The sequence below is a fragment of the Dipodomys merriami genome, unplaced genomic scaffold (genome assembly GCF_024711535.1).
Source record: "Dipodomys merriami isolate MVZ:Mamm:240054 unplaced genomic scaffold, mDipMer1.0.p SCAF_2, whole genome shotgun sequence".
In the NCBI taxonomy this organism is placed as follows: Eukaryota; Metazoa; Chordata; class Mammalia; order Rodentia; family Heteromyidae; genus Dipodomys; species Dipodomys merriami.
Window position 1 is genome coordinate 19,276,898 of NW_027203381.1, and position 17,854 is coordinate 19,294,751.

General features: G+C 45.9%; 1 protein-coding gene across 4 annotated transcripts in view; it reads left to right on the forward strand.

Annotated features, from left to right (window-relative positions):
• The window catches only part of Zbtb7c (zinc finger and BTB domain containing 7C), a 283,578-nt gene that overhangs the window by 53,736 nt on the left and 211,988 nt on the right, over window positions 1-17,854 (forward strand). For 3 of the 4 annotated variants that reach the window (XM_070029190.1, XM_070029193.1, XM_070029191.1), the window contains exon 2: window positions 5,585-5,800. The exons of the other annotated variant lie outside the window; for it this stretch is intronic. The gene's annotated coding sequence lies outside the window, so the exon portion shown is untranslated. The remainder of the gene's footprint in view (window positions 1-5,584; window positions 5,801-17,854) is intronic. 4 annotated transcript variants of the gene reach the window in all.

The following is a 17,854-nucleotide window of genomic DNA, read 5'->3' on the forward strand; positions in this document are numbered from 1 at the left end:
TTTCAAGAGGCAGATTTTTTTTTCACAAAATTAAGGGCTAGGAAACCCTTAACAGATCACAGAACTATTTTAATATGACTTATAACACCAGACAGAGAGCTTTTCTACACCCACTGAGCTGTGTAATACACGTGTGAGAACTAATGTCTTTTTGGTGCCAATCCTGGGGCTTGAACTAGCCTAGGTTGTCATATACATAATATGTCATATGTATTTCTGTGTTGCTGAAATTGTCTCAGCAAGCACTGTTTGTATTGTGGCATAAGGTTATATTCTTGCATACAGTATCCTCCTACTTTTCTCCCCCTGTAGCCATCCTTTGGTCATTCCCTGAGCTTTTGTGTTCAAAGCTGGCACTCTACCACTTGAGCCACAGCTCCATTCTGCTTTGGAGATAAGTCTCAGGAACTTTTCTGCCTGGGCTGGCTTTGAACCAAGATCCTCAGATCTGAGTCTCCTGAGTAGCTAGGATTACAGGCATGAGTCATAGGCACCTGACTAAAAGTTTTGTTTTCTAAATGCCTTTTTTTCACTATGCTTGGTCAACATCACATGTAATAAATCCACAAATAAGATAGGCTGGCTTCAGGTACGAACAGCCTAAGCCAGGATTCAAGCCCAAAACATTTTAGATATCACTGAGACTCTTCCCATTTTGTATACTTTGCCAGTAAGACAAGGTATTGGTCTCTCCCATTCCCTCAGAACAACTTCTTTCTACTGGCTTCCTGATTTTACTCCCCACCCAACCTTCACTCAAGACAAAATGCCTCTCAACTGGTCAGAGTGGGGAAAATAGCTTTCCCCCAGTCTCTAAAACAATGAATTGTTAAGATTAGATAGTGCCTGGTTTGGCATTAGATCCAGGCTCAGAGAGCTCAGGTACCTTGGCTGAGGTCACATAGCCTGCTGGTTAAAGATCTGAGACTCTAGCTTTTTGGATGCTTCTGGGCTATCTGTGTTTCTGGTGGCCTGAGTATCTTGGACCCTCTCAGGGCTCTGCCAGCCAGCCAGTACTGTGCTGTTGTGTTGCAAAGTTAGTGTCAAATCAACCCTGACCTTAGACTGCAGGTACTGCCCATGACCCTCTATATGAGAAAAAAAACCCAATGTATAAAAAAATACTTGTTTGATGCAAATAACCCAAGCAGTACAGGATGTGACTGAAAGCACCCCCTCCCCCCTCTGAGCCCTTCCTGGCCCACTCCCCAGGGGTAGTCACTTAGCAGCCCTGTCTCCAAAGGCTCCTTAATTTCCCTGCCAGACACTGGGCTTGCAGGATCCATGCCACAGCAAGGTTATTTTTAACAAGCACCCCAGGCTTCAGGGGGTTGAGGAGAGGGGAAGAAAAAAAATATTCCATTTGTATATTTTTAATCCATGCACATCTGAGCAGGCAGTGACTTTCTGGTCTCTGCTGTCAGAGTTGCGGGCAATTGATTAGGCTCTGTGCACTGGACAGTCCTTTCTCTTTCTCTAAGGAGGTTGTAGGGCTTTGAGGGGTCAGGAAGGGTTGCAGCATGCTTGTGGCCATGGCTGGCTGCCTCCTGATCTTGCTGGCCTCCTCCCCTCAAGCAGGCTCAAGAATCCTGGCCAGGTCTCCAAGAGCGGAGAAAGTCTGGGAACTTGACTCTGTATGCCAAGCTCATATTTAGAAATGTCCAGGCAGACATTGGCATCCGTCCACTCAGGCTCTGGGTGTGGTCATGTGTGCCACCTTCAAGTGGGAAGATTCAGAGTGGGCACTAGCCCACTGTGAATATAAACACCATGTCTTTGTTCCCAAGAGCTGGAGAGGAATCTTGGGCTCCTGAGCATAGTGGAGGCTGGTGATGGTGGACTGATAGGCCATGGGAGGAGGGAAGAAAGATACCCAGCTCCATGGCTCACCACTCAATCCATTTTCTGCAACCTTTGCCTGCAGAGACTGCCTAGTGTCCTGTGGTAGTGTCCTGTGGTTCCTTCCCCTTCTTTCCCTTTTTTTCTACCTCCTCTCCTCTTCTTTTCTTTTCCCTTTTTCTGTTCTGTTTCCCTTTCCCTTCCACTACCCTTTTCCTCTCATCCTTCCCCCTTCCCTCTTCCTTTCCACTTTTTGTTCCCAGTCTGTGAGACTAGCTCAAGGCCACCTATATCAGAGCCTTCTCCATCTCTCCCTTCTGGGAGCTACCAGCCTCTCAATTTGTCCAGACCATGTTCATGAAAGGTGGCCCAGGATGACTCATCTCTGAAGGCTCTTTGAGCACCCTGCGAGTGAACAACAGCAAACTGCTCCACAATCTCTTGCTTATCCATGACAGCACATGATGGAGGATGAATTAGGCTTTCTGATCTGGACTTTAAATTATCACCTCCCTGGGTTATTAACACCATATCTTAGCCCTTTGGAAACTCTCCTTTATTTTCAAATAATTCCTTTTCATGGAGGAATTCTGGATCCCTCCCTCCTATCTAAGCTATTTCATGAGCACCTATAAAGGCAGGCCCTATGCCCATCAGTCCTGTGGTGGCCAATGTGACTATGCAGCCAACTGCAGGAGATGGGACAGGAGGCATCCTGCCCAAGCTTCATCACAAGGTTCCCTTTGCAGCTCTGCCCTGGAGACCTAAATGACTTGCTGTCCAACTTCAGCCTCTGGAGTGGAGGCTGCCTTCCTGTGTCTCTCTACTCAGAGAAAGTGAAAGGTCTTCCACCTATAGCCTGATTCTACCCTCCCCTACCCCATTCTGTCCTTAGCTCCCCACATATCAGGGGATCAAAAACTCCAAGAAGTGGCAATGAAGGCAGGTGTTTTCTGGTCTGTCCTGGGCAACATAGCTAACATACAATAACTGAATAAGTAGATGGATGGACAAATGGACAAATAAGCCAATGCTTGAAAGGCTAAGTGGAAACTGAGCTTCTGCTCCAAAGGAATTTAAAATGCAGGTGTAACAGACTGCAGGGTGGTGGCTGTGTGGGACTGAGGGGGTCCTTGAGATGGAATCCAGTACCAAGTTTTTAATGAGAAAAACCCTCATGCTCAGAGGAGGAGGGCCACCTCAAAACAAGCAACAGACCACAGAGGTCAGGTGATGGCAAGATGGCACAGGGTGGCAAGATCTGGAATGGAGTGCAAGGTGGCCTGAGTGTCCCCTGTCCTTGGGAAATGTGCCTTTTCATATGGTTGGGAGTGGACAGTGCAATTTTTCTTAGAGGGTTAATTGTTTGGCTGACAGCACAGATAATTAGGAATGAGAATCCTGGAGTGAGGCTGACAGCACCATCTGCTATGAATATGTTTCAGCCCCACCTTGCTAGAAAGTCTGGACATGCTGGCTGTGAATACATGATGATGCACCCTTCTACCTCACAGAGATGTGGGTGCTCAGCTGTTTGCTTCTGGCCTGATGCTAGAGGATGTAGTCGGTCAGCTAGCCAGGGGATTGGCTTCTTATGGGTGCATCGTCTTTCTCTCCCATGACAACCAATAAGGGCTCCAAGGTTTAATGAGGACCCAGCACTAATACAAGGGGGACAGTTTTCTGTACCTCTCCAGGGCCTGATGGATAGTAGTCTGGTCTTCCGTTGGCTAAAAATGAGCTATATGGCTGCCATTGATGGTTTGGCTCCTTTTCCTGCCCAACTCTATGGATCTGTCACCTGCCATGGGCTTTCTGGCCTTTTGACCTGTGCTGCTTATTCCAGAGGGAGGTTGGCTTTGGCTCCCACAGCCAGTCAGGGACATCTTAGGTGTAATTTCTCTATTTCAGTAGAAAAACAGCTGCTTATGTCCAGAAGCAGCTGAGACCTTTAAAAAAATCTTTTTTTTTATTGTGAAAATACTGTACAGAGGGGTTACAATTACATGGGCAAGATAATGAGTACATTTCTTATCAAGCATTGTAGCCTCCTCCTTTGTTTCCCCTTCCCATCCCTTCCCAACCCTGCCCACCCTCCCCCCACCCCCCAGACCTTTTTTAAATAGGAGTAGAATTTTGTTTTTCCTTTTCCTTTTAGTTTTTTTTTCTGAATCACACATGTAGAAAAGCATATGGAATGCATGTGTGCCTTTAGAAGGTGATAACAGTTTGCTTTCAAAGCAACTCTTGGGCTGCATGTTATCTTTCACAGAAGGGCCTGCCTCAAAGGCTGCGTGGAGAAGCTAAGGGTCAGCATAGCTTCCCCTGGACTCTGTGGCTCTTTATCATGGCTGATTTCCTTGTCCTCTGTGCTGCTTCTCCTAACTTAGTTGAGAAGGAGTAGTGTAAGGCTGGAATGCATCTCAGTATCACAGCCATGTGGACAGCAGGAGCTTGTCCCACCACTAGCCAGGCCTGGTGAGAGGTTGGGGCTATGGTCAGTGCAGACCCAGTGTCCAAGAACAGGGGTGGGATGGCAGCTTCAGATGGATGCCTTCTGGCTCCTCCCAGCAGATTGTGAGCCTCAGTTATGGTTGTGGAATGTAGTGATTCATGAAGCCAGTGTCCCTGTCCCTCATCCCAGAGACATTTGCATCATCTCTACTTTGGTCTCTCACTTTGGGATGCAGATCTCTGGAGAGATGTTCATCAGCAGCCTTGGGTGGATGGCCTTGAAAGAAACCCCTAGAGGACAGCTCATGGAAGCCTGGCCTCAGGGACCTGGCCAGCAGGGTGGAGGAGTGTTCCACAGCAGACAGATCTTGATCTTTACTCATTACATTGCTAGAGCAAGGGCATTCATTTGCTTCCTCTTGCCTCTGGCCAAGGGAAAGAGTCTAAGTCTAAACTCTGAATGATGGCTAGCATTTTGACACACATCTTTTAGGAAGATAGTATGTAATGTGCAGAGGTAAGAACTTAGGAAGGAAAGGCATGATGGCACATCTGTAACACCAGCTACTTAGGAGGTAAATATAGGAGGATCCAGGTTTGAGGACAGTTTGGGGAAAAACCTAGGATTTTATATCAAAGAACAAATTGGGCATAGTGATGAGTTTCTGTAATCCCAGCTACTTAGAAAGTACAGATGGGAAGATTTTAGGCCAAGATTGGCCTGGGATATAAGCATAAGAATTTACCTGAAAAGCAGGGGGCAGGGAGGATTAGGTAGGGGAGGGGGGGATGGGAAGGGATGGGAAGGGAAAACAAAGGAGGAGGCTACAATGCTTGATAAGAAATGTACTCATTATCTTGCCCATGTAATTGTAACCCCTCTGTACAGTATGTTCACACAAAAAAATAACCCAATAGACATACTCTTCCCATTTTGAAAGTAGTTGCATGTATACTATTTCTCTTCTTTAAGTATTGTAGTAGAGCCCTAAGTTTAACCCTTAGTGCTGCCAGAAGTAATCAAAGGAACAGTAACAAATCCCAAAATGGAAAAAAAAACAACCCCAAACAGAAATGAAGTTTGTATGTATATGGGTGTGTCTCACAGTCTATAAGTAAGGACTTATCAGTGAACTTCCTGAGGTGCATAAAGCTGGTATAGTCACCAGGTACTGCAGGACATAATAAGAAAAAGCAATGAGAGGATGTCTAGAAGATTCCAGAACATTTCACAAAGATGGATGTGCGTCTCTGCCACAGTAGGTGACACAGGCCTCTGTTCTTCCTGCAGATTCCCTGTGAAATAGCTGGAATCTGAGGTGGCTCCGTCCCTGAGGAGTGGGTTAGCAGAAGAGGAAGAAGGGATGGTGTGGAGCCCACTCAGGGCCTGAGGAGTGAGCCACAGCCTGTTGAACCTGAAGCCTTCCAGTGGGGGTCAGCACGCTGGGGTGACTCAAGAAGAATCGATGCTTTGGCCCCCACTGACATGTACACGGTGTAATGACAGGTAATGAACCCGAAGCTTGTCTGTCCTTTATGACTGATATGACGGGTGGGAGAATTTATCAGGCTGCTATAGACATAAAATGTCAACCTCAGGATGATAACTATGCAAACAAAGCACAGGACGGCCTGATAAGACGATAGATGGACGCTTTATGGTTATTAGTTTTTGCCCGTGTTTGCAGGAGCCAAGCACCAGAAGATTTAGCATCAGCTGGGTTCACTTCCTAGGCTTATGGCAAGGCTCAATGTCTTTATGAATGGAGTGCATCTTATTTGAGAAACAGAGTAACAAATCAAGAAGTCATTATTCCCATCAGCTCTGGTGGGAGGCAGGGAATCTGTGCCAGTGGGGAAACTGAGGCAGCAAAGGGCAAGGGAGCTCTTGTGTGTGTGCTTGATGTGTGACGGGTGGACCCGGGGACCCTGCTGTTTTGTAATACTTCAGGTTTGCTTCAGATAATTGAATAATAGGTTGGAAACAGATTGGTGATTTTCATGAGAAAAGGGAAAGAGAGTTCATGGCTCCCCTATTTCCTCAAGGGTGCCAGTGCAAGTGACAGATGATAGGAGGTAGCCCAGGAGGTCCAGAGTAGGGATCTGAAGGGAATGCCCAAAATTTGGCAGACATCTTGAGTTTAGCAGTTGATCCTGGAACTTGGCTAAAGTAGGAAGAAGCATCAAGCAGGCTGTTAGGGTCTAGAAGGCAAGGCCTTGGGAATGAAAGGAGAGGGAGTCACTAGGACTAGAAACTCCAAAGCTGGTCCCACAGGTTGTCTGGTCTGCCCTGTCACTTATGCTGGGTGCTGCTCTAGAAACTTCTACCATAGGGAACACGGCAGGCTGAGACAAAAGCAAAAATAGCTTGGAGCCTTGGGAAAATGACCAGGTCAAGGAAGGAAGGGCCTATGTCCAGAAGCAGGAGGCCCAAGAGGGTGTGGCAGATTCCATTCCAGTTCAGGCCAATGTCAGGGTCCCCGGGTCAGAGCCAAGGCTGGGGAGGGGCAGAGCAGTAGGGCTTCTGGGTGGCCTTGTTCTAAATCAGGCAGAAAGAATAAATTGAAGGAATCCGGAAAGCTGAGCCCAGCTCTAGGAGGTGGATCAGCCACACTCACTAGGCAGCCCCAGGATTTGGCTCCTGCCTCTGCAAGGAAATGGAAGGAACAGAGCTCTGGGGCCTGGAGGGGCTAAGCTGAGAACAAGTTCATTCCTCAGGTGCCTGAGCTAAATATGAAGTATTGGGCCTGAGCTCTCTTCACATTGTAGCTCTCAGTGGGGCACCTGGTCTGTACAGCTTAGGCTTGATTGGGGCCTGGGGCAGGGCTGACCCTGAGAGGTCTTTCTGTAGGAGGTGGGGAGCAAATGCCACCCTGAAGGGGGTAGGCAGGGGAAGATAGGGCAGTGTGCTGTCAGAAGTTCTTTAGTCAGCCAGGTACTGGTGGGTCATACCTGTAATCTTAGCTACTCAGGAGGCTGAGATCTGAGAATTGAGGTTTAAAGCCAGCTCTGGTATAAAAGTCTGTGAGACTTTTATCTCCAATTAACCAGCAAAACACTGGTAGTGGGGCTGTGGCTCTACAAGTGGCAGAGCACAGCAACTAGGTCCTGAGTTCAAGCCCTAGTGCTAGTAAAACAAAGAAAGAAAGAAAGGAAAGTTCTTAACCTATCTGACCAATAGTTACCAAGCACTTACTATGTACACTGCTCTAATGAAGAAATGCTAAAAATAAGATAGTCTGCTCCCAGACAGAGGATGTAGAAGAGGAGAAAACAGAGACAGATCCTTCTCTACACATTTTGTGAAAGCTCTCTCAAGAATAAAGTACAACATACGAAACAAATCCCAGCCACTGGCATCATAATACATAATCAATACATTTAGTTTACGTCACTTTTTGGCTCTCGGAAGTACTCAGGTCTGGCAGATGGGAGAGGGACAGGCTGGAAGGAGGGCATTCTGACCTGGGACTTACAATGGCTGACAGTCTGGTCAATTTGGTGTTCAGAACACCTCTGGACACAGGAAATGGGGCTTAAGGTGGGACCTTGCATTTAGAATTGGTGATTATGTTTGAGTGTTGTGGCTTGAGAAGCACAGGAGACCGGGGCAGGCAGCCTAGGATTGTGAAGTTCTGAGAAAAGAAGGACATTCTCACAATGCTTGGAAATCTTGAAAACTGCTTCCAATGAAGTTTCTTGGGCAGGGGAAGGATGGGGCAGGGAGAGAGAGGCATGACCCAGCAGAGATAGGAAGCTGGTCACAGATATAAGCCATACCACTTCTCTTGCAATTTGCTAGTTAGTCACATGGACAAAAATGAAAAACAAGCAAGTGGAATTGATTTTAATAATGTATTTCTTTTAACTCACTATGTTTAGAATATTATCATGTCATCATATAATCAATATAAAGTATTACCTTTCCTTGGCCTTAATGTCCTCCTTAGTTAAATGGATGGGAGAAAGTGTTTTGTTATGACTCAACCTTGGGGTCAGGTAGATGAACATCCTGAAAGTAAGAGGCTCAATGGGGCTCATGGTGCAAGACTGGTGGGAAGTATGGCAACACCCTTTCCTTGCCAAGTCTACAGAATGTCATTCTTCTCTGCAAATTCTTCTCTCTTCTCCGTTCTTCTTGCTTGCTTCCTGGGGGCCCACGGGGAGCAGCAACCCATGTACCACCTTAAGGTTTGCATAGAGAAGAGGCAGAAAGCCACATTGCCCTTGACTGACAACCTTCCCATGTGTGTTTAACAATTTTAATTTTTCATGATTCTTCTGATAAAAATAGTGCCTGACTAAAAACAAATACATTTGTATTTTCAGTCTCCTTAATTAGTTTCTAATTTGGGGGTTCTTACAACCTTAAAATCATCTCACTGAAATGGTCCTCCAATGATAAAAAAAGAAAAAAATATGAAAAGCACAATCAATTCCAGAGAGATCATCCTATTTAATTATGCTGATTGGTGCACTAGAGACCCCCGGCAATAGGAACCTCTCAGAATAAGCTTGATTTGAGCAATTTGGTTTTTAAAAATTTAGGATGCATATTTATCATGTTCAACTCTATGCTGTTGTGTTCTCCTTGAGCTCCTTACTTGTCTCCAGAGAAGAGGGAGGAAGGAACCCAGGGACGGCTGAGGTAAGCCCATGGCTTTACTGGCAGGGTTTGGCCTCAAGGAAACAAGAGGTCTCCAACTTGTCTGCTGACCCAGAAGCAGGCTTGGAAAAGGTAGGCCGATACACCTTTGCAGTTGGGTAGTAGGGGAGTTTCTTTTTTCCCCATAAAAACCACCAGAATCAGCCATTCTTCTGTTAGAGATGTAACCAGAACAAAATTCTAAAATGTGCTATGGCTTTGGAGACACTGAGACAATTGAGTTGGTCAAAAAAATTTGTATCTCATCCTTCAATGTCATGTTATCAGCTTTGCTGTTAAGTAGCAATCCCATGAACTTTGAAGGAGAGAGGAGCCTCCAGCTCCTCCAAAGAACACGAAAGTCAGGTCAAAGCCTGGGTTAAGAGTAAGAGTGGTCCTTGTTTATCAGCAGTCACTGAGCAATCACTCAGTCTTCCCCACTCTGTTTTCCTCTCTGTAAAATGAGCCACCTACTTTACAAGGATATATGGAGACTTCACAGTAGAAAGCCCAAGATCAGAGGTGACTGTTGGTCACCAGTTGGTGACTGTTATCAGGTGTCATTTTCTAAAATTCACTCCACATATTTGCTCACAGACTTGTGTTGCATGGCTCTGTGGACAGAGTGTAGTACAGCAAAGGATGGCTATCCATAGGTGCCACACTGTTTAAGGACATACAGGTGGTGAAGTCTTTGCCCTTAGGGAGCTTGTGATGGAATTGGAGAGGAAATAAGAATGACCATGATAGGGCCAGCAAAGCCACTCACCCCTGGGTCAATGAGCAATTCAACTACAGCGGGGGGTGTGGTGGGGAGGCAATTCCTTGGGGCTGAAATGGTTTGTGAGAGGAGGTGACACCTGACCTGGAGCCTGTGAAGATTTCGGTGGCCAGGCCTCTGTTGGAGGCCTCCGCTGGAGTACCGCCTCCCACACCCACGCTCTGCAGCTGAGCACATAAACCTTGTTTGGATTATTGTGTCATACGACTTAAGACTCAAGTCCTCCTTGTATGGAGCAGGACTTGATGCTTCCCTTGCCTGGCCCTCTCAGCCTCTCCCGTTTTCCCTCTATTCAGTCTCTACCCACTTACCTCTTACCACTCTCATCTCTGCTCTGTCTTTAAGCCATTAAGATAAAGCATCCAGGCCTCTACATGGCTTCCAGAAGTGAGGGAGGTAAGGTTCCTGCAGAAGCTGGTTTTGCTTCTTGGTTGCTGAGAGCTAGTCAGGGCATCAACTCTCCTGGCTGCATAGAACGACGTTATTTGGGATGTAAATGGTAGTCATGGCACTTGCCACCCACACTGTTCTTTAATCTGCACTGAAGAAATGAAAGAAAAGGCCTAAGGGCAGTGTCATGGTGGATATTTATTGAGGTCTGCTTAGGGCCCAGGGGTCCTGCCTTAGCCACACCCCCATTCATAGATGAGCCAGACACCTGTCCTGTCCTGGAGTTCTGGATGAATAGAACTTAGCTTGTGAAGTGGAAGCTGTTGTTATTGTTGATTGGGGAGGGTATGGGGGGGGGAGGAAACGTGACATTTACAATGTCCAGCCCAAACTCAGCCTCACTATGGACTTACCCAGCCATCACCAAGCCTCAGCTCTGGGCTCTGTCTCTGCCATCTGGGGAAGTTCCATGGTCCCCCTCCCCCAGCCCCAAATAGTACCTCTATGTCCTACATGAGTGATGAGGTAGGTGACTGTAAGAAAAGAAAAAGAGCAGAAAGGCGAACCACAACAGACCAACAGGCTTTATTCAGGATGAAAACCTGTCTCCTTCAGCCCAGCTGAAGGAAAAAATGGCACACCTCCCTTACAAAGGAAAGGTTAAAGTTTGAGGCAGTGGCCACCACGTGTTGCTTGTTTCTGTCTAGCAAAGCAACACGTGGTGGTAATCAAAATACCTGGTTGATTGTGTGCCTATATAAGACCTGCAAATCCTGAGCTCAGGGCTCTCCTCCTGGGCTCTGCTGTGTCTGAGTGTAGGACGAGGCCCGAGCTGCAGCCCGTTTAAATAAAACAGCTGTAGAGTCTGACTCTCACTGGTTTTCTTGCGAGGGGTCCTGCGACCTTGGCATTACACAACTAAGATCTCCTTTTTTGGGGGGTGGGGTGTGGTCGTGGGGCCTGAACTCTGGGCCTGGGCACTGTCCCTCAGCTCTTCAGCTCAAGGCTAGCACTCTACCACTTGAGCTACAGTGCCACTTCTGGCATTTTTCTTTTTGCTGAGGAATCAAACCCAGGGCCTCATGCATACAAGGCAAGCGCTCTACCACTGAGCCACCTTCCCAGCCCCTAAGGTCTCCTTTTATTAGGCAGAAAAGGTGAAGTCAGGTGGGGCAGATGGGAGCAGGGTGCCATGGAGGCGGGGTGGGAGAGCAATCTTACCTTGAGTAGGAGGTCTCAGGATTTCAGCAGTGCCTGTGTCCACGAGGAGTGTCAGTGCCAGACATGGCCTTGGTCTCAGGCTCTCTTCCAAGACCATAGGGTACATTTATTCAGGGGAAAGGGAATCTAGATGAGTCAGCAGGGTGGGCAGCAAGGACAGTTCTAAGATATGGCTGTCAGGGGGAAGGTGAGTGCTTTCAGTTTAAGTTATTTTCCATCAGGGACAATGTCTCCCTCCTGGGTTTGTGGTGTGAACAAAAAGACATGAACTAGAGAGAGGTTTTGGTCTCAGAGACCTCAACAACTTTTAGTTCCAGCCCTTTTCATCTTTGCCTGAGAAGAATGATTGTCCTGGTCCTCAGTTTCCTTATCTGTGTATTGGAAATAACTAGTCTTCATGCCCTACTGACATTCTTTCACTGTGAAGAAAGTGTTTAATGGGCCTAGTGTGGCAAACACTTCAAGGAGTATGAAAAATTAGTCATACATTAAAAATAGTTCATGCATATTCATATGTACAACACACATATATAAACCGTACCTAGAAGACAAAATGTGGCTGTCTGGAGGAGACAGGAGCACTATACTTTTTGGTCCTCTGCAACCCTTTGGGGAATGTATATGAGACAAGGATCTCACAGAGAGTCAGTACCCTCCCTCTGTTGGGCTAACTGCCTGTGTGCCCCTGAGCAAGTCATATAACCAACGGCCTTCTCAGCAAAATTGAAGGTAAAAAAATGCCAGCGTTGAAAGTGGAGCTGTGGCTCAAAATGATGAAGTGCTAGTCTTGAGCAAAAAAGCTCAGGGACAGTGCCAGGCCCTGAATTCAAGCCTTACAACTGACAAGGGGGAAAAAAGGGAGCAATGGGCCAGCACACAGAGATGTAAGAAGATATAGAGGGATAAAGTGGTGATCTATGAAGACATAGAGGGATAAAGTGGTGATCTATCCATAGAAGAGGCCACCATGCCTGTAGCTTCCATGCTGGTAGAACCCCAGATTCAATAACACTTGTTAATTGATTAATGTGCATCCTGCCATCTCAGCTGCTTTCCAGGGAGACAGTGGCGATTATTTTTATGTGAGAGAGACTATTGGAGCAGCCTCTTTCTCACCCTGCTGCACGTAAAACTCAGGATGGAGCTTTCCCCCAGCTTGGCTGACAACAGTCAGGTGGCCGCTGGGGCTGAGACCAGCCATCCATTTACCCACTTACTCCAATTAGTTTAGTAACTCAGCACTCACTCTGGGCTTTGATTTACAGTTAATGGTTCATCTCTAAATGAACACTTGTCTGGAATCTTCCATCAGTCAATGGCTGACTTTTAGGAAGTGGTGGTATTGACCTAGATGCCGTGAAATGAGTCCTGGGGTGCCAAATCTATTTTTTTTGTGCCAGTATTCCTTACTTCTCCCATTACCAGCCACTAAAGAATGCTTACAAATGTACACTGATGTGAAGGCCACAAGGTAGCAGGGAAATTGCACCAGGCCTTGACTGCACAGGTAAGTTCTCAGCCCAGCTCTGCTATCAACTCACTATGCCAAGCAGGAAAGTCATGGGACCCCTCTGGGCCTCAGGACCCTTCATTGGGACACAGTTGACAAGGGAATTTCTCTCTGAGCCTCTGATTTAAGACAGCACATGGACCAGTGCAATGGTGTGTGGAAAGTATGTCATAAATTAGGAATGTCTTTGTACAGGTTACAAAAATAACTTCTCATACCAGGAAAAAAACAATTAAAAACAATATCAAGACATTAAACTGAGAGAGTGAAGGGATTTGGGTTCCTCATGAAAGATCATCCCAATCAACAATTCAGGGAATTATGCTCATAAATATATTCCTATTGCTTTTTATACAGATATCTGTTTTCATTGTGGGTCTGGAAAAATATTCCATATTAAACAAAAAAAGGAACAAGCTATATGTTATGTCCCACGGCTTTGGTGTCCCTTCGTTGAACTTTAAAGATCTGCTGTTTTTTCTTTTTGTCAGTTCTGGGGTTTTAATTCATGTCCGTGTACTTGTGAGGCTGATGCGGTACTGCTAAGCCATGCCTATAGCTCAGTTTTTTTGTTGGTTATTTTTAGGATAAGGTCTACTTTTCAGCCTGGGTATGTGCCTGAACTGTAATCTTCCTACTTTAGGCATCCCCTCATTTCTGGGGTCATAGGCATATTCCACTGTATCTGGCTTCTACTGTTGAGATAGAATCTTGTGTACTTTTCTGCCCAGATTGTCTTGGAACCATGATCTTCCCAATCTTAGCCTCCCACGTATCTTGGGATGCTAGGCATGAGCCACTGCATTCAACTATCATGGGGGGTAGTGTCTCACAAGCTCTTATGCCTGGGCTGGCCTGGAATCACAATTCTCCCTTTCTCCACCTTCTAAATTAAAAGGATTAGAGACATGAGCTACTGCACCTGGCTTTTCCTGAGTACTATCAGCCTCATTTTGTTCTTAAAAGGGGTCTGAGAGGCTTGAGATCTCAATCTTCCTGCTTCTGCTTCCCAAATAGTTGGGCATACAGGTGTAAACCACCACACCCAGCTACTGTAATTCTTTATTATGTGGCTTTCTATAATATAGGTATAATTTATAGTAGAATTAATTTAACTTGTTCATGAGCATCAGAGTGGTGCTGAATGCTCGAATTGATTTGCTGTTTGACTGCCACTCTGCTCAAGGAAAAAAGAGGCTGAGGAGGGGAAGAGCTCACTCACAGTCAAAATCTCCCTCCTCAGGGAAGGCACCACTATCTCACTTCACCAGGAATTCTTCTGTGGTAGGTTCTCTGGCTGACCACTGCATGGGGTACTGCATGGGGGCCTCACAATTTTGATACCAGGACCGGAGCTAAAGTAGAGATGGGGACCATAGTGAGAAGGCTCTGGGAGAGGGGGATGGAGGAGTGGGCAGCGTGCTGGGGGAGGGGGCTTGAGAACTTGAATGTGTGCTTAGAACAGTTGGATTGCTCTTGGATCCAGGAGCTGAATGAGATAGGTGTGTTGTAGCTGTAGCTGTAGCATTCCAAAGAAGCACAGGCTCTGAGGAAGCCTGCCTGATTCTCTGAGAAGGCTAGGGAAGCCCGGCCATCATGGCCAGTTATAGCGACTACCTGACATCCTGCTCCTGCCTCTTTATGGCCAGACACTGATGACTTACCCACTCTCTGGGCTGGGAGTGGGGGTGTCCCAAACAAGATGGCACATTAGCATCCATTGTTCTGAAAGGAGATATTTTTGGTTTTTTTTTTTTCTGGCAATGATTTCCCATTTGCTCTTGGGTTCAATTGAATTAGAGATTTTGAATAGGTACAGTATTTGTATAGTTCAACATCAAAGTACTATACAAAGATGATATTTCTCTCACCTTTGTCCCCTTCCACTCAAACTCTGCTCCTCTTGTCCCTATGGAAACCGTTTGCCTTATTTCTTGGTTTGTTCTTCCACTATTTCTTTGTGCTATTAAAACACAGAACATTGAATATCCCTGTTTAATTTCCATTTTACCATACAAAACATAACCTGCTGTATACTCTACCTTGTACTTTGTTGGTTTTTGAAAAAAATATGTCCTGGATATCTGTTCATGTAAGTATACAGAGCCCTTCCTTTTTTTTATATATAGCTGTGTAGTATTCTACTGTGTGCATGGACCAATTTAGTCACCAGTGCTTGATTAAGGGACTCCTGGACTATTTTCAGTTTTTTTCTATTACAAACAATTCTTTACTTTAACTGGTGGATGGGCATCTGTGTGGTGCCATAAGCTCTGATTTGCTGTTTGCTCCTCCTGCTATCCCTTCAGTTTGATATAATTTGGAATTTGTTGTATACATATGTGCTAAATAAAAAGCAACTAATTCTTTGCTAGAAGTAAGCAGTGTATTATGACATAGAAGCAGATAAGTGAGGAAGACTCTTCCCAGGCTCCTATGCTCTGTCTTGTACTCTCCAAGTGATCCTGTCCCTAGTCCCTTAGCTTTCTACAATTATCACAATGCTTGCAAGGTGCAGTTTCCCTTGCTTTCCTACCTGGGCTGCTGAGGAAGTGTTTACTGTCATTTCTTCTGTGGTTTGGATGGAGACTGAGGGGTACCAACAGGTGATAGAAGTGGCTGTGACCTGGGCTTGTCTGAGGACATGATTTCCTCTCTTGCCTCTGCCGCCAATGAATGAGGTGACCGTATCCTTCACCTGTCACACAGGTGTGCTGTATGATGTGGAGGCCTTTCCCGTGGGGTATTCTACAGGCCTTGGAGCATCCAGATGATGTGAAGCATTGTGTTTAATCCACAGGTCCTGAAGGGGGTGGTGTCTGAAGTTACTGTCTCAGCCCTGGGCCAATTCTGGGTGTCAGGAATGACTTCTTCAATGTGGAATCAGAGCTTGATGAAGCTGGCCTGTGGTGATACTAAAATGATGCCCACATGCCCTTTCTCATTACTTAGAAGCACATCATTTGGTTACAGATTTGTGGAGCCCTTTCCTTGCCAGTGCATGAAAAAGGTATTTCACACATGTTTCACATTAGCCTGTGATTTAGCTTCTCACTGAATAAGAATCAATGCAACAGCCAACTACCACCCGAGAGCCCATTTATATAGTGTGACCAGATGCCATGGCTCCACTTTTGACTGCCATCTTGTCGAATCCGATAAGGATTAATAGTAATAATAACTTACATTTTTATTTTGTGACTCCTTCCCTGAGGCTTAGCTGTTGGTGCCTGTGCCTTCGCTCTTGTCGATCTGTTTCTGTCCAGGTTGCATTGGGGTCTGTTAGGACCCTCAAAGTGAGTTTCACCCAAGAGAAAGGTGCATCACTTAGCAATTCATCAGTTAGTAGATTGATCAATCATTCAATCCAGTTTTGTCTAGCACAGAACCCTTTAACTCACTCTGCTCAGTGGGTCCCTTGATGTAATCCTGCATGCCTGAGAACCAGTGCTTCTTGTAAACCACCTCATCCACCAGCCCCTGCTTAAGCAGGGCCCTCTCTCTCACCCTCCTGGGCAGTTTCACCTGCTCTATGTGTTAAATGTGGCTAGAATTTGCACTTTCCCCTATTCCCTGTGTCTTCACACAGCTCAACACCACCTCCCCCTCATAGCAGAGAATGTCTGTTGCCACCCAGCTCCACCCCATCTTCATCTAGCACATCAGTAAATGGGCTTGTCCCCCTCATACCACTGCTTTCTCTAGGCTTTCGTGGTTTTTGTGTTACTTCTAGAATAGAGGAAGAGAGTCTTACCAGGGTACTTAAGATCCTTTTCACCACATCAGCCTCCTCCTCTCATACCCTCTTCCTTTTGGCTTTGAGAGCAAGCAAAGCTCTTTCCTGCCTCAGAGCTATGTGCACTCTTCTCTTTGTCCAGGTGGCTTCCCCCATCTTGTCAATGGTAACTCATTCTCACCAGTCAGAGAGCAGCCAGGCTATCCCTTCCCTGGCCCTTGGGACTGGGTTAGGGCCTGGTGTCTGTGTCTTAGCTTTATCACGTGCCTTAGTCCGTTAGCCTGCCATAATAGAATATTGTTTGTTGGTTTATTCTTCCTGTATTTCTTTGGGCTAAAGTGGAATATACATTTATATGCATACATAAATGTATATAATATATATTATATAGAGTATCCTAGGTTCAATTTTACTAAAATGTAGCCTATTGTATACTCTACACTGGACCTTCTTTATTTCTTTATTTGCATATCCTGCAATCTCTCTATGCGTATGCATTGTCCTGGCTTACAAACAACATAAAATCATGGCTTATAGGCTGCAGGCTGAGAAGACCAAGAAGCTGCTAGCAGCTTGAGTGTCTGGTATGGACCGGTTTCTTCACAGGGGGTTCCTTCTTGCTGTGTTCTCACCTGGAGGATAGCTGGCTCAAGCTACTGGGGCCTCCTGAGAAGGCATTATAAGAGAATCTTTTTTTGTTGAAGTGCTTGCTTGACATAAGCACTACCATTTTAAGGGTCAGCACTATCTTATAAGAAGGTATATTAGTCAAGCCACATCCTGTTATAAGAATTGTTTTTCTAGGGGCTGGAGTTGTGGTTCAAGTGCTATAGAGCACCAGCTGAGTAAGAATTGTTTTTCTGACAAGTTCCTGCTTTAGCCAGGTGTCCAGATTTGGATGATTGTGCAGACAAACTTTAACCCCTTTAAAATTAGACAATCACAATTGTGAACCTAATTTCTAACCAATCAGAATAAAGGGCAGTAGTAGAGCAGGGCACCGGTGGCTCACGCCTGTAATCCTAGCTACTCAGAAGGCTAAGATCTGAGAATCGAGGTTCAAAGCCAACCTCGGGCAGGAAAAGTCCATGAGACTCTTATCTTCAATAAACCACTAGAAAACCGGAAGTGGTGCTGTAGCTTAAGTGGTAGAGCGCTCGCCTTGAGCTGAAGAGCGCAAGGATAGCACCCAAGCCCAGAGTTCAAGCCCCACAACCGACAAAAAAAAAAAAAAGGCAGTAGTAATTTATTAGGTATAAAACCTGGTGGACTACCCAA